This window comes from Lissotriton vulgaris, unplaced genomic scaffold, assembly GCF_964263255.1.
Source record: "Lissotriton vulgaris unplaced genomic scaffold, aLisVul1.2 SCAFFOLD_482, whole genome shotgun sequence".
Lineage (NCBI taxonomy): Eukaryota > Metazoa > Chordata > Amphibia > Caudata > Salamandridae > Lissotriton > Lissotriton vulgaris.
The window spans coordinates 472,027-484,817 of NW_028251556.1; the positions used below are offsets into that span (position 1 = coordinate 472,027).

General features: G+C 46.5%; 1 protein-coding gene across 1 annotated transcript in view; it reads right to left on the minus strand.

Moving 5' to 3' along the window:
• Window positions 1-12,791, minus strand: part of LOC147662847 (E3 ubiquitin-protein ligase TRIM39-like) — a 234,026-nt gene that overhangs the window by 162,971 nt on the left and 58,264 nt on the right. The window lies entirely within an intron of this gene.

Below are 12,791 nucleotides of genomic sequence, written 5' to 3' on the forward strand. Positions count from 1 at the left end.
CCCGTTAATTAGGCTTCTAGGCATACGGTGCCAACGTCTTTACATGGTGCACTTCTGAAATTCGCACACATTTTCTCCACGTTTCCTGGCCCAGTCGAACTAGGCCCTTGAACGAGGCCTCTCTGCCCCATCTCTCCTGTCTCCGAAAGCTGTATGCATCCCTGACCCCTGCCTTACTTCCTGCCAGCGCAGCGGTGCCCGGCTCGGCCTGGACTACCTGCCAAATTCATGTTTTGCCTACAGTTATCTGCTCAGCCTCCTCGAAAACACATTCCAGTCTAGTGAAATAGGTAAACATATTCTCGGCTGCAGAGCAAAGGGCCCGGCTTTCTGTCCTCCTTGCAAGTGATTTACTGAATCCGTTACCCTGGTAGGCCCATGGCTCCGCACGTTGCACCAAGACACGTATGCACGCACCAGCATTCAGTATTGGATGGCCCCTGCCCGAGAGACCTTTTACTTCAGACACTACATCCTCCAAACATGAGATACCAGATATGCTATAGGTACAGGTTGCCCTTACATCCCAGACACCAGTCTCCTCCACTAGTGCTAAAGTCAAAGCCCCCGGTTACACGTCATGCTAGTTGCGCGCGCATGCAGGTCAAGGGTTTCTGCTGATTCTGCAAACTTTCCCTATGCATCCACCCACATGTGACTATTCTTGGGACGCTTCTCTGACATGTACAGTGCACGCCCATGTGTACGCCTTTTTTCACGCCTCCTATTACGCACATGTGTTCTTATCTCTCTCTTTTCACCTGTTACGCCTACTGTATTGGATTCAATTGTGTCATTTTACTATATATAATGTGCAATGCTAATAAAACGTTGAATGTCCCTTCCTGAACCTTAGAGGTGATGGAACATGATATCCCATCCTCGAGGATCATTGTCCATTAAAGCCCGTATGACTCAGATACCACGGACTCTGCCTCTCATTTGAATGAGCTGTCTTGTATTGATAATTATACGGAAAAATGCATAGGTAAATTTATTTACCACAAAACCTCCCCCCTCAGGCACTCACCCCGGGGGATTCACGCACAGTCATGGAGACCCAAGAAATGGACACATAAGAGCCATAGAAACAAGTAACTATCTAATAGACCCCAATCCACCAGACCCACCCTGCACCCCTGCAGAAGGCTATGGCCTACCCCTCCCAGCAGCGTGCCTGTCGCCCTAAACATGAACCCGAAATATAGAATGAGATAATATAGGGAAAGGGAAAGAAAGCAGATAAAAAAGGGAAAAAGGAAAGCCTGGGGGGAGGATATCATGCAACAAGGGGCACGGCCCCCACCCCCGCCCATACAAACAATTAGTGCAGCCCAAAACGAAACTGGCATGTTTTCAGGTAGCCATACATAGTAAGGATTCGACAAATTTTCTCAATTTGGGGCAGTCCATAACTCCGTGCAACGAACAGCAGTCCTCCGGATTAAAAACCGGGCTCACCCCAGTACCTTCTTAGCTATCGCCATGATGTATGTCGAAGTAGCGGGCATAAAACAAAGCGGAGAGAAAAGGCCGTGGAGCAGCCGCCGAACGGCCAATGGAAGCAGCCCATGGGATCTCATCCGCCGACGGTAATGCAAAAGCTGTTTACGGCAGTCATGTACATCAGTGTCAATGATCCCCAGCGAGTCTTTCCGCATGCGAACCAGGGCATCGCTACCCCCACCAAAATGCGGGAAACAAACAGCTACCACCCCGGGCCCATCCGCACCTCTGAGATACGGCCCGGGAGCAATGGCGGTCACCACATTGTCTTGCACACAAGAATCCCGGGCCAAGGTCACTTGCCAAATCTTCAGCGCTCGTAGGACGTCGCGAATCGTGGGTTCACGCTCCCCAGTGCAGGCCCCATCACAGTGCAGAGGTACAGCATCGACTTCCCGGGGCGTTCCACAGCACATGGCATCAGCCGCCATTTTGAGATTACAGCGCCGTCTTTCCGGAACCAACTCCTGGGGCGGGCTCACAAGCAGGGCCCCCGCGAGATCTCCCTCAAGCATCCGAACAGCAACCTCGATGCTGAAATAAGGGCCGCCAAAAGAGGGGGACCCGCCGGCGCCACCGCTCCGCTGGAGCCACTCTCCGCCCCCAAGCGATGAAATTCGGAATGGCCGGGCAAGGCAACAAGGGGGGGGAGCCACCAACACGTCGTCCCCCACACACAACTTGCCGCACCTCACCTCTGGATCACCGGACGGTAGTCCCAGGCGCGTTCAGTTGCCTCCGGCTTTTTCGTACATCGGCCTCCTCCGGCCGGCCCCCATCCTCCACCCGAGGCCGCCACCGACACCGTCTCGCCGGCTACTCGCTGAAGGCAAGGCCCCGGTCTCCAAACCACGGAGGCCGCACTTCCTGGGAGGACGCCGCTGCGGACCCACTGAACGCCGGAGCCTCCAGGACAGATGGTAAGTATCAGCAGACCTTCATCTATAAAATGTTATCGTTTTTGGGCAGGATGGGCGGCAGGATAGATGAGTTTGGGCAGGGAGGCCGGCGGAGCCGAGCTACCGTGCGGCCATCACGATGTCGAGCTTGGCTCCTCCCTCCACCTCATCTTTTCTTGATATTTCAAAACCTTGTTTCTAACCTTGGATGGATCAACACCAGGCTCACAAGGAATCTTCAACTTCATCCACCAAGGTAACAATTTTGAACCAGGTTTTCTACCTTTTAACAGCTCAAAAGGGGAAAAGTCCGTAACTGAGTTAGGCAAAGTACGGTACGAAAGAAGAGATGCACGAAGAGTTTTTCTCCAATCTAATTTGCTTTTAACAGCTAGTTGAATGGATTCCTTGATGACTATTGAAGCGCTCCATTTGACCATTGGCCTGAGGATTGTAATTAGACACCCTTTTGTGTACAACTCCACACCTATCAAGAAAAGACAAAAACTCACTACTGATAAATTGTGGACCATTGTCCGATACCAGCTCGGCTGGAATCCCTTCCCTACAGAACATTTCATCAAGGAATTCAACAACCTGGGAAGAGCCAACCCTGTCCACAACCTTTACCTCTGGCCACTTAGAAAAGTAGTCAATCAATACCAGAATGAAAACGGATTTATTATCCGATAAATCAAGAGGACCAACAATATCAATCCCAAATTTCTTCCAAGGGCACATGGTATACTCAATGGGAGAAACATCCGTTTTGGCAGCCAAAGGTTTAACTGACTTATCACTATTGGCACAAGGAGAACATGAACTAACCCATTTGTCTACCATTCTATCAATGCCAGGCCACCAGTAAAATTCACGGATTCTTCTTTTAGTGTTAGACATACCCAAGTGGCCCTCATGCGCCATAAAAATGATTTTTTCTCGTAAATCACAAGGAGGAACTATCTTATCTCCTCTAGTTACAAAACCCTGATCAAACATGAATTCCTCTTTTATTTTACTAAAAGATAAAACATCACCAGAAAGTTTTCTTTCTTCAGGCCACCCATGCTTCAAAAAATCCACCACATTGGACAAGGAAACATCTTTACACATGGCATCTCTCCAAACAGTTTCAGAAATAACACTGGATGTGGCATTGAACTTTACATCATTGATATCATCAATGGTTAAAACCACATAAACATCCCGAGGAGTATTGTTAGTTACCTCTGAAGAAACACAAGGCAATCTAGACATGCAATCTGCATGAACATTTAAACGACCAGGCACATATTCCACTATGCATTGAAATTCTTGTAACTTGGCTGCTAAACGTGCCAAACGTGCTGTCAAAGTACGACCACCACCAGCAGCTAACATGTTTATCAAAGGTTTATGGTCAGTTCGCAAATGGAATCTTGTTTCCCAAAGAAAATGCTTAAAATTTTCGACTGCCAAAGTACAAGCTAAAAGTTCCTCCTCAATGGTGGAATAATTAAACTCTGCAACACGAAGAGTCCGAGGAGCATATGAAACTACATATTCCTTAGCCAACTTCTTTTGCATCAGCACAGAGCCAAGACCAACGTTACTTGCATCAACACACACAATGCATTCTCTACCCAAATCAAAAGGTCTCAAAAAGGGAGCATTGACGATCTCTTTTTTGAGTAATTCAAAAGCATTCTGTTGTTCATTTTTCCAAATAAATTTTGCATCTTTTTTTAATAACAATCTTAAAGAATGAACCTTAGAAGAGTAGTCTGATACAAATTTACTATAAAACTCCGTAAGACCCAAAAATGACACCAATTGTTCTTTATTACTAGGGGGCTGGAGCCTTAGTTATGCTTTGAACGTGATTATGTTTGGGTTTGATGCCTTGAGCAGAAATTTCATGTCCCAAGTATTCTACAGTGCTTTGTCTAAATTTACACTTTGAAAATTTCAAAGTCAAACCTTTTCCCTGAACAGATCTTAGTACTTTATCCAGGTTCTTGTCATGGTCTTCAAAATGTTTCCCATATATTAAAATATCATCTTGGAACGCTATGGCATTGTCACAACCCTCCAATACATCTTTCATAAGTCTTTGAAATACTGACGCCGCACTAGCCAAACCAAATGGCATGCGACGGAATTGGAACATGCCCTCAGGTGTTATAAAAGTGGTGAGAAACTTAGAATCTTCATGGAGTAGAACCTGGCGTAGCTGCGGTTACTCGGTCACAAACGAAAATAGACAGTGACATTCTACAAGCTGTCAGTGCGTCAGTAAAAGATGATAAAAAAACACTCCCAAAAGGCTTTCCAGAAAAGTACTTATATTTAACAGATGCAAAGAATGTTCCTTTTGCTCGAATCCCTGGAGTGGGGGATAGAGTAATTCCAAACATGGAACACAGGTTAGGACTAATTAAAGCGGCACACGAAGGGCTTGCTTCTTGCACACGCTGGCGTTTCCGCAACAATATCACTATTAAAACAGAGATATTGGGGGCCTCGCATGAGAATACAAACTAAGAAGTATGTATTAGAATGCGAAATATGCCAAAGAATGAAAGTATCAACAGTAAAACGACCAGCGCAGACACCCCTTCTCATCTCAGATAAACCATTAGCATGTGTTTACCTGGACCACTGTGCTCCCTTACAAAGGGACGGCAACTATAAATATATCATGGTCGCAGTGGATTCCTCTACGAGATTTATATGGATGTGGCCCCAGCGCTCGGCTGACGCCAAAACGGTTATAAAAGATCTGCGAGTCTTTATCGGCACATACGCAATTGCCATGTTCCATTCTGACCAGGGTCCTGCTTTCAGCTCTCGAGCTTATAAGGAGGCCATGGCCAGCATGGGCGTTGGATTGGGATACTCTTGTCCATCACACCCCAAAGGGAACAGTGTAGTGGAAAGAAAAAACCGAGACATAAAGCAATCTATAACAGCGAAGGTATTCGGTTCGGGTGATGGGTGGGTCAAACATTTAATAAGTGTCCACCTCAGTCTAAACAATTTGCCAAGAAATTCTCTAAAAGGTTTCAGCCCATACGAACTATTGTTCGGAACAAGAATGCACATTCAGGACTTAGATAGTCAGGTATCAGTGGTAGAAGATAAGAATAAAGACTTTGACATCAAAGATCGTTTGGCTGTTTTACAGGACTTCAATGAAACAAGAAAATCGTTAAGGAACAAAGTTAAAGCAACAGCCAGCTACCACTGACGAGGCACCACCAGCCCCAGCAAGGCCTGTCTGGATTCCAAAGATTGGGGATCTAGTCATAGAGAAAATAGCGGTGAAGAAGGAATTTGGGCCTTCTTACAGAAAAGCAGTACTTGTCTTGGCAATCAACGGAACAAGATCAGTAGTACTACCGCCCCTTGCTGGTAAAAAGGAGAACAGTTGTATCAATCGACCTGGTAAAACCACAAGCATGTGGCCTATCATCAACAGTAGGCCCAGTGGACTCCCGAGAAACCACAGAATACCCAAACTTGCAACAATCCAAGAGGTTCAAACTGAAAGACTAATCACATTTGATAAACCTGCAGTGCACAGAGAGGGACTATGCAATAATGCCATGGAACTCGTGCCACTTGGAACACAGATTGAATCCGTTCGTCAAGAAACACCAGTCTCTAATGATGTGGCATCAGAATGTGCTACCGAAAGACAAATTGAGAAAACAATTCCAGCAATTGACAGAACTGCCTCTGGCTACTTTATCAATTTCGACAACTTTTCTGAAGATCAAAACGACCCCGAAGTGATGCCAGTAACAAAGACTTTTAAAGAAAAAGCAACAGAACTCTTTCATCAACTCAAGGAAATTTACCTTATTTCTCCATGGTTAGAGTTTTGGTTTGGTCTAGGTATATTTTTCCTCCTGCTTTGGCTCATCATGGTACTGTGTTTGGGGAAATTCATTGAGGGAAAATACAGTTCAATGGACACAGCAAGTCAGAACATCAACTAAGTCCTCAAACCACACAGCTCATCCCACGTGAAGAAAAGAGAACTATCAACAGTAAATGTCACAGCCATTCCAATACCCGGCGGGGTAGTATGGGACAAAACTGACTATGAAGTATATGGCCCGGTCGAAATCCTGAAATATCCTCACCAGTTCAAGGTTTCCTTAAGTGACTTTGTAAAACCAAGTACATTTTCTGATGATTGGGATTTTGAAAGTATTAATAATAAGATGTCTGATTTAGTGTTGTAAGCAAGATTTACAGAACATGATTATTTACAAGGTTAGTCTAGTTATGAACAAATGTATTGCTTCTCACATTACGGAGATCATTACTTACATAAATCTGCACAACCTAGAAATGTTTTAAAGTATAACCAATGGGAACATTGTGCTACTCCACCTAAAAGCAGTTCTAAAACATTCTATGAGAAATTCCAATACTTCTCAGGGTTTAACACCAGTGATGCAGAAACGTTTTATTATAAACTGTTGGATAAAACAGGGTTGAAAACAATGCTGACAAATACTAAATTGATATACTCAGAAGCATTTTATGAAAAAATTATGACATTTGGTTTTGATTTTTGGAGAAATAGCATTGAAACAAAAACCATCTGGGGTACAAAAGATTGGCAGGTACAAGGCCTAGAAGCATTATTTCGAGCCTGCATGATCCCAGAACAAATAATGTTCTTAAATGACACAATTCACCAAACAACTTGTCTTGGCCTATCTAAGATTAAAGACTTTAACAAACCGTCTAGTCCAAAGCCAATACCTGATAATGCAACCACAGATATTGAAATAGACGTATCTAAAATATTACATCTAAACAGAACACATCCTGATTGGAAAAAGTGATTAATCTGGCCTACTGACACGAATAACTGTCAAGATAGATTCCTGAATAAAACACAGGGGTTAGCAATGACCAGACCCTAGATACTCCCAGAGACAACATCCAGGGATAGTAACAACATACAGTGCAGGGAAACTGTGCCTCGAATGGCTAGAAACATCCAATGGCAGAAATTAAGCTACACTTATCTTTACTTAAAGATGGTGCTGATTTGCGCGATTTCATTCTGGGACCACGCAAACAGCATCAAAAACGTTTCATAGCGACCAGTATATATGCGGCTTACAACAAGGCTTGGAAAGTCACACAAATTGAAACAGCAGAAAAAATACGAGAAATTGATCGTATTAATTTGGAAAAATCACTTTCTGTAGTGGACAATGGGTTAATGACTCTGTCCTCCAGAATATATTCACTGGACAGTATTGTATCATCTGCCATAGCCATAATAGACAAAGACTTGCTAATGTTACAGCATGGCCAGTCGCAATTGCGTTCTATTGTACAATTAGGCTGGACGCTGCAAAATCTTTGTTCAGGCTATGTGCCTTGGCGTTTAATCAACACAACGTCATTGTTTTCCATCTTTAACCTTACTGATAAACAAATCAGCTTGGCACAAAAAGGAGCAGACTATACAATCCTGAGCATCGAAAAACTTGAGAGATTACCATTGACAATGTCAGAAAGTCCTGTCATTGAATGGATAATACACGGGATTATCACAATTCCGATAACAACTTTCCGATTTAAAAATTGCCTTGAATACATACCGACTGGCCAGTATGAACGTTTGGGTAAAGGGTACATTAAGTCAGCATGGAAATTACCATACACACACATGCTACAGTGACAGCAACAAAAATGTATTTCTTAGTGGTGAAAATTGCAAACATTCACTAAGCGGTATACTTTTGTGCCAGGGTATTAATTTACACGGGGCCTGTGAAGGAACTTCAAACAACCTTTCATGCCACCAACATGTCACACCTGCAACGCAGATAGAGCCTTTCTTTAAGCAACTCTCGAAAGGGAGTTACATTCTAATAACGGATCACAGCTGTTGTGGCCTCTTGCCAGGGAAAGCATATCTCGTACAAGTAACTTCCATGGTCAAATGCTGTATGCAAGCATTGTTTCCAAACAGCCCTGGAGACTCCGAGACTCCCATATGGCCTCGTTTGAATGTCTCTTCTATACTAATTGATACTTTAAGCAGAATGAAGTCTGTGCTTTTGCAGACAACAGTGCCCATCACGTCATCAAAAGAGACGTATTATCTCCAAGTTCCAAGGACGGCTTCGGAGATACATGACCTTTTATCAACGAATTGCCCCGTGCATTTCACAGAAATGCTTCGCGAAATTCTAAACATGTCAGATGCAGTAGGTATCCCAGGCATATTTATGACGATTTTTACGGGACTGTTAACACCATTCAATGCAATTCTGGGAATCATTCCCAATTTTGTCCATTTAGGACATATTCATCCTTGCTTTCATCAGGACCATATAACAAAAAGAATGCTACTGCAAGATGTGAAGTAAATAAAAAGTGAAAACTACGAAACAGTGTAAAACAAACAAGTGCAAAAGTCACCTGCAGTTTCCAAAGTGCAATGTCTTGTCGTAAGCTTACAGCTAATGTTGTTCACTGGAAAGTCAGAAAGGAAAAAAGGGGGGTTGAGTGTCAGACTGGCTGTCTACACCTATAAACTCACATAATAGTTAGGTCCAATCAGTATAGACCTTAGACTATGTCAGACTAGATAGTGCTGACAAAAGCACTCATAACAATAGTGTAATCAGATGTCCAATATTTGGATTTACACTTTACATGCCAAATACGTAAGAAGAAAAACATCTTGATATGAAGACCTCACCCCACCTGGCAGTGGCTCAGGAGCAGAGTGAAGCACCGCTCTATAGAACATGTAAAAATAATAACATGTTTATCACAATGTGCAGAAACCTTCATACAATCACCCTTCAATAGACTAGGATGTACAAAGGATAACAGGGTATGCCGAATGATTAATCAGCCCGTTTGAATCTGGTAAACACTGTAAAAGAATTGTCGGCTCTTCGGGGAATCCCACAGTAGGTGTGTGAGGGTACCCTCGCGCCCACACTGTCTCCAGCACTGTGTCCCCCCATCAGCTTGCCACTTTGCAGTCCTCACCGGGGTAGAATACCAATAATGGCTGATTTTGGGACATCTCTTTGCCTGCTCTACTGCACGAAGACGCCTGTGCCCTATGGATTATATCCTGCCACTCCTTAACCGGAAATTCCCCCTCACATTCATTCTCCCACATAAGCTGCGCTGGTGTTTTGGTGGGGTGTTGAGGTGCGATAAGGAAGGAATATATAGGTCAGAGAACAACTTCTTATCCGAATGGCGGGTAATTAATCATTTCTCAAATGTTGTTAAATGGCGACTAGCGTATGGGCACATATGAGGTTGCGTAACCCAGTGTTTCAGCGCGATGTATTGCCAGTGAGAGTCTCTTGAAAGGTCACAGTTGACGCAAACTTCTCAAACTCCATCATTCCCTCCTCATCAAATAGGTCCCCTATCCGCTTGCAATTGGCTTCTCGACACTTAATGTAAGCATCTCCCGTAGCTGCTGCTGGAAATGCCGGATGTCCTATATAGGGAGCGGGGGGACGTGGGGGTGTATAGCAGTCTTTTAATTTGCACCTGGTCGCACTATCCCATCGTTGCCCTAGTTACTGCTGAGATGTACATTCCCTTAGGCCGGAATTTCTTGGCGGAGCCACGGCACCTCCTACACGTGAATTCCAGCGACTGCACGGTCCATAAAGCACCAGTGCTTCTCCGATGCAGGCCTATATCAACCTATCATGTATGGGAGTTGGGCCGCCTAGTATACCCAATCCCCCATCTTTCAGCTTCAGGTAGGTCTGATTGCGGGCCATTCACGCTTTCTCCCCCCATCCCCCCCCCCCTCATTTAAAATTGCACATTAGGTGCTGTATTTGGGATAGCACCTTGGCCGGAGGTTGTAAGGGGAAAGAGTTTGCATGACATATAAATTCGGTAAGTAATATCATTTTGATCGCTTCTAACCTATCCAGCCAGGACACGTGTGTGCCGTCCCCTTCAACATCTACGACCTAGTCATGGTGAGTAAGGGCGCATAGGTTTCTTTCGCTGTGTGCTCAGGAGCAGGGAGGATCCTCAGACCCAGATAGGTCAGTCCCCCAGGGGCCCACTCAAATGGAAACTCCTTCCCCAGCCGCGATCGGTCTACACTGGGGATCGTCAAGCTGAGGGCCTGTGTTTTTGTAAGTTAACTCTGAACCCGGACACCTTACCAACATTTGCGAATTACTGGACAATGAGGGCAGAGAGGTAAACGGCTTTGTCAGAATCAGCAGCACGTCGTCGGCATACAGTGTGATTTTATGCTCACTGTCTCCCTTTTGCTGGTGGATTCACTCTGCAAGCGGCTACAAGTACAATGCGAATTACAAAGGGGACAGGGAGCAGCCCTGTCTTGTCCCCCGCAAAACTCTGAAGGTGGGGGATGATACATCATTTACCTTGACCTTTGCCCCGTAAGGGAATAGTTACACAGGACCCATCGATGGAACCTTTCCCCGAGCCCGAATCTAGAGAGGACCGTCTGCAGATATGGCCAATGAACCCTGTCACAGGCTCTCTGCATCCACTGACAGGACCATAGTCGGAATCTGTAGCTGTTGTGCTTTAAGGATATGGCATAGCCTCTTGGTCCCATCGCTACAGCCTCTTTCCGGGATTAACCAAGACTGATCTGGTTCCACCAGACCCTGCATATACGGAGCCAACTGCGCCGCCAGCATGACAGTGAATAACTTCAAATCTACGTTCAGCAGGGAAATAGTCCTGTACGACGCGCATTTCTTGGGATCTTTGCCAGGTTTTGGGAGGACAATAATGGTGGCCATATGCATAGAGGGAGAAAGGCTACCTGTCTAACTAAATGAATTGTAGAGGCGAGTGAGAAAGGAAAGAGCTTGGCCGCAAACATTTTATAAAATTCATGAGTAAAGCAGTCATCTCCGGGGGCCTTGCCGGATGGTATTCCCCGTATGGTCCGCGACAGCTCATCTGAGGTGACGTCAACGTCCAGTCCAAACACCACCTGCATTGAAAGCTGCGTCACTGTGCCTCCGACCATGTAGCTCACCATCGCCTCTCCATCTAATGGCTCCGCCGTTTAGAGGCTGGAGTAAAAGTCCTCAACACCCCTGCTATGCTGTCATCTGTTCGCAGCCCCACCCCTCCTGGACCCTCAATCTCCACAACCTGACGCTGTGCCACTTGAGCGTGTAGTTTATGTGTCAAGGGTCTGCCTGCCGGGGAGGAGCCAAGCCAGCGACCGAGATGGCCGCATAGACGCTCGGCTCCGTGAGCCCTCTCACCCTGCGCATACATCCTGGTAATTATCCTGAGCGTAACGGCATATTTAAGTAGGCGAAGGAAAACTTTCACTTACCGTTTGCTTCTGAGGCTTCTACGTGCGGCAGTCCCGGAGAAATGTCCCTGACTGTTTTGCGGCCCTCGCGGAGCTGGGACTGGGGTGTCGAGTAGGAGGAGCAGCCGGCCGCGACTGCAACACCAGCGGCCATTGGTGGAGGTGAAGAGTCGGCCGGAGGGCGCCGGAGAATTGATGGACCGGTGGCGACAGTGACGACCCAGTCCATTTAGCGGAGTGCCTCGTGGGGATGCGTGGCAAAGCAGGGCCGAGGGGAGTGAGAGATGTTTGGCCCCCCTTCCCAGTTTTGTGTCCGGGCATAATCAAGGACTACCCCCGGAATCGACGGGCGGCTCCCGGGGAGCGGCAGAGATTTTGTTTAGCCCTTTGGTGACTCTCCTCTGGGAAGCCTGCCTTGACTTTCTGGATCCACGCTGTTAATCCTGTTGCGCCCTGGTTTGGGGCCCGGTCCCTGAGGTGAGGTGAAGGACGAGGCCAGATCAGCTAATATGGCGGACGGCACCCTCCTGCGCAGACCATGTCCGGATCAAAAAGCTGCCGTGCGGGTGGGATCAGGGGACTGATGGCACGAGAAGGAGCCCACGTCCAAAGATATATTGGCTGCTCTAACGACCCTGCATGATACCCTGCTCTGTAATGCCCGGGACCTGGGAAGAAGGATGGCCGCCATTGTTGTCCCGCCGTTCCACAAGGGCACAGTTCGATCTCAAGGGAGTGCCGACGTGCCTGCCTCTATATCCGTGAAGAGTGCTCCAGCTACGCCTGGGTTCATGGAGACGCTGGGGGACCCGGCTCGTGTGATCGCCCTGGACAGATCTGTTGTACAAGCGAGTGTCTCGTCAGGGCACATGTCTAATTGGCGGCTGGGGAAACAACGCCGATCTATTTCTTGGGCTGCCCCAGCGACGCCTCGGCGCTTGCCGGACTGTGTGACTCTCTCTCCTTGGATGGTGACACTGTGCTCGGACTTGAGGATGTTCTCGGGGTCGATACCGACTCGGACAGACTTCCGCCAATCATGTTCGGCTGGGTTTTGG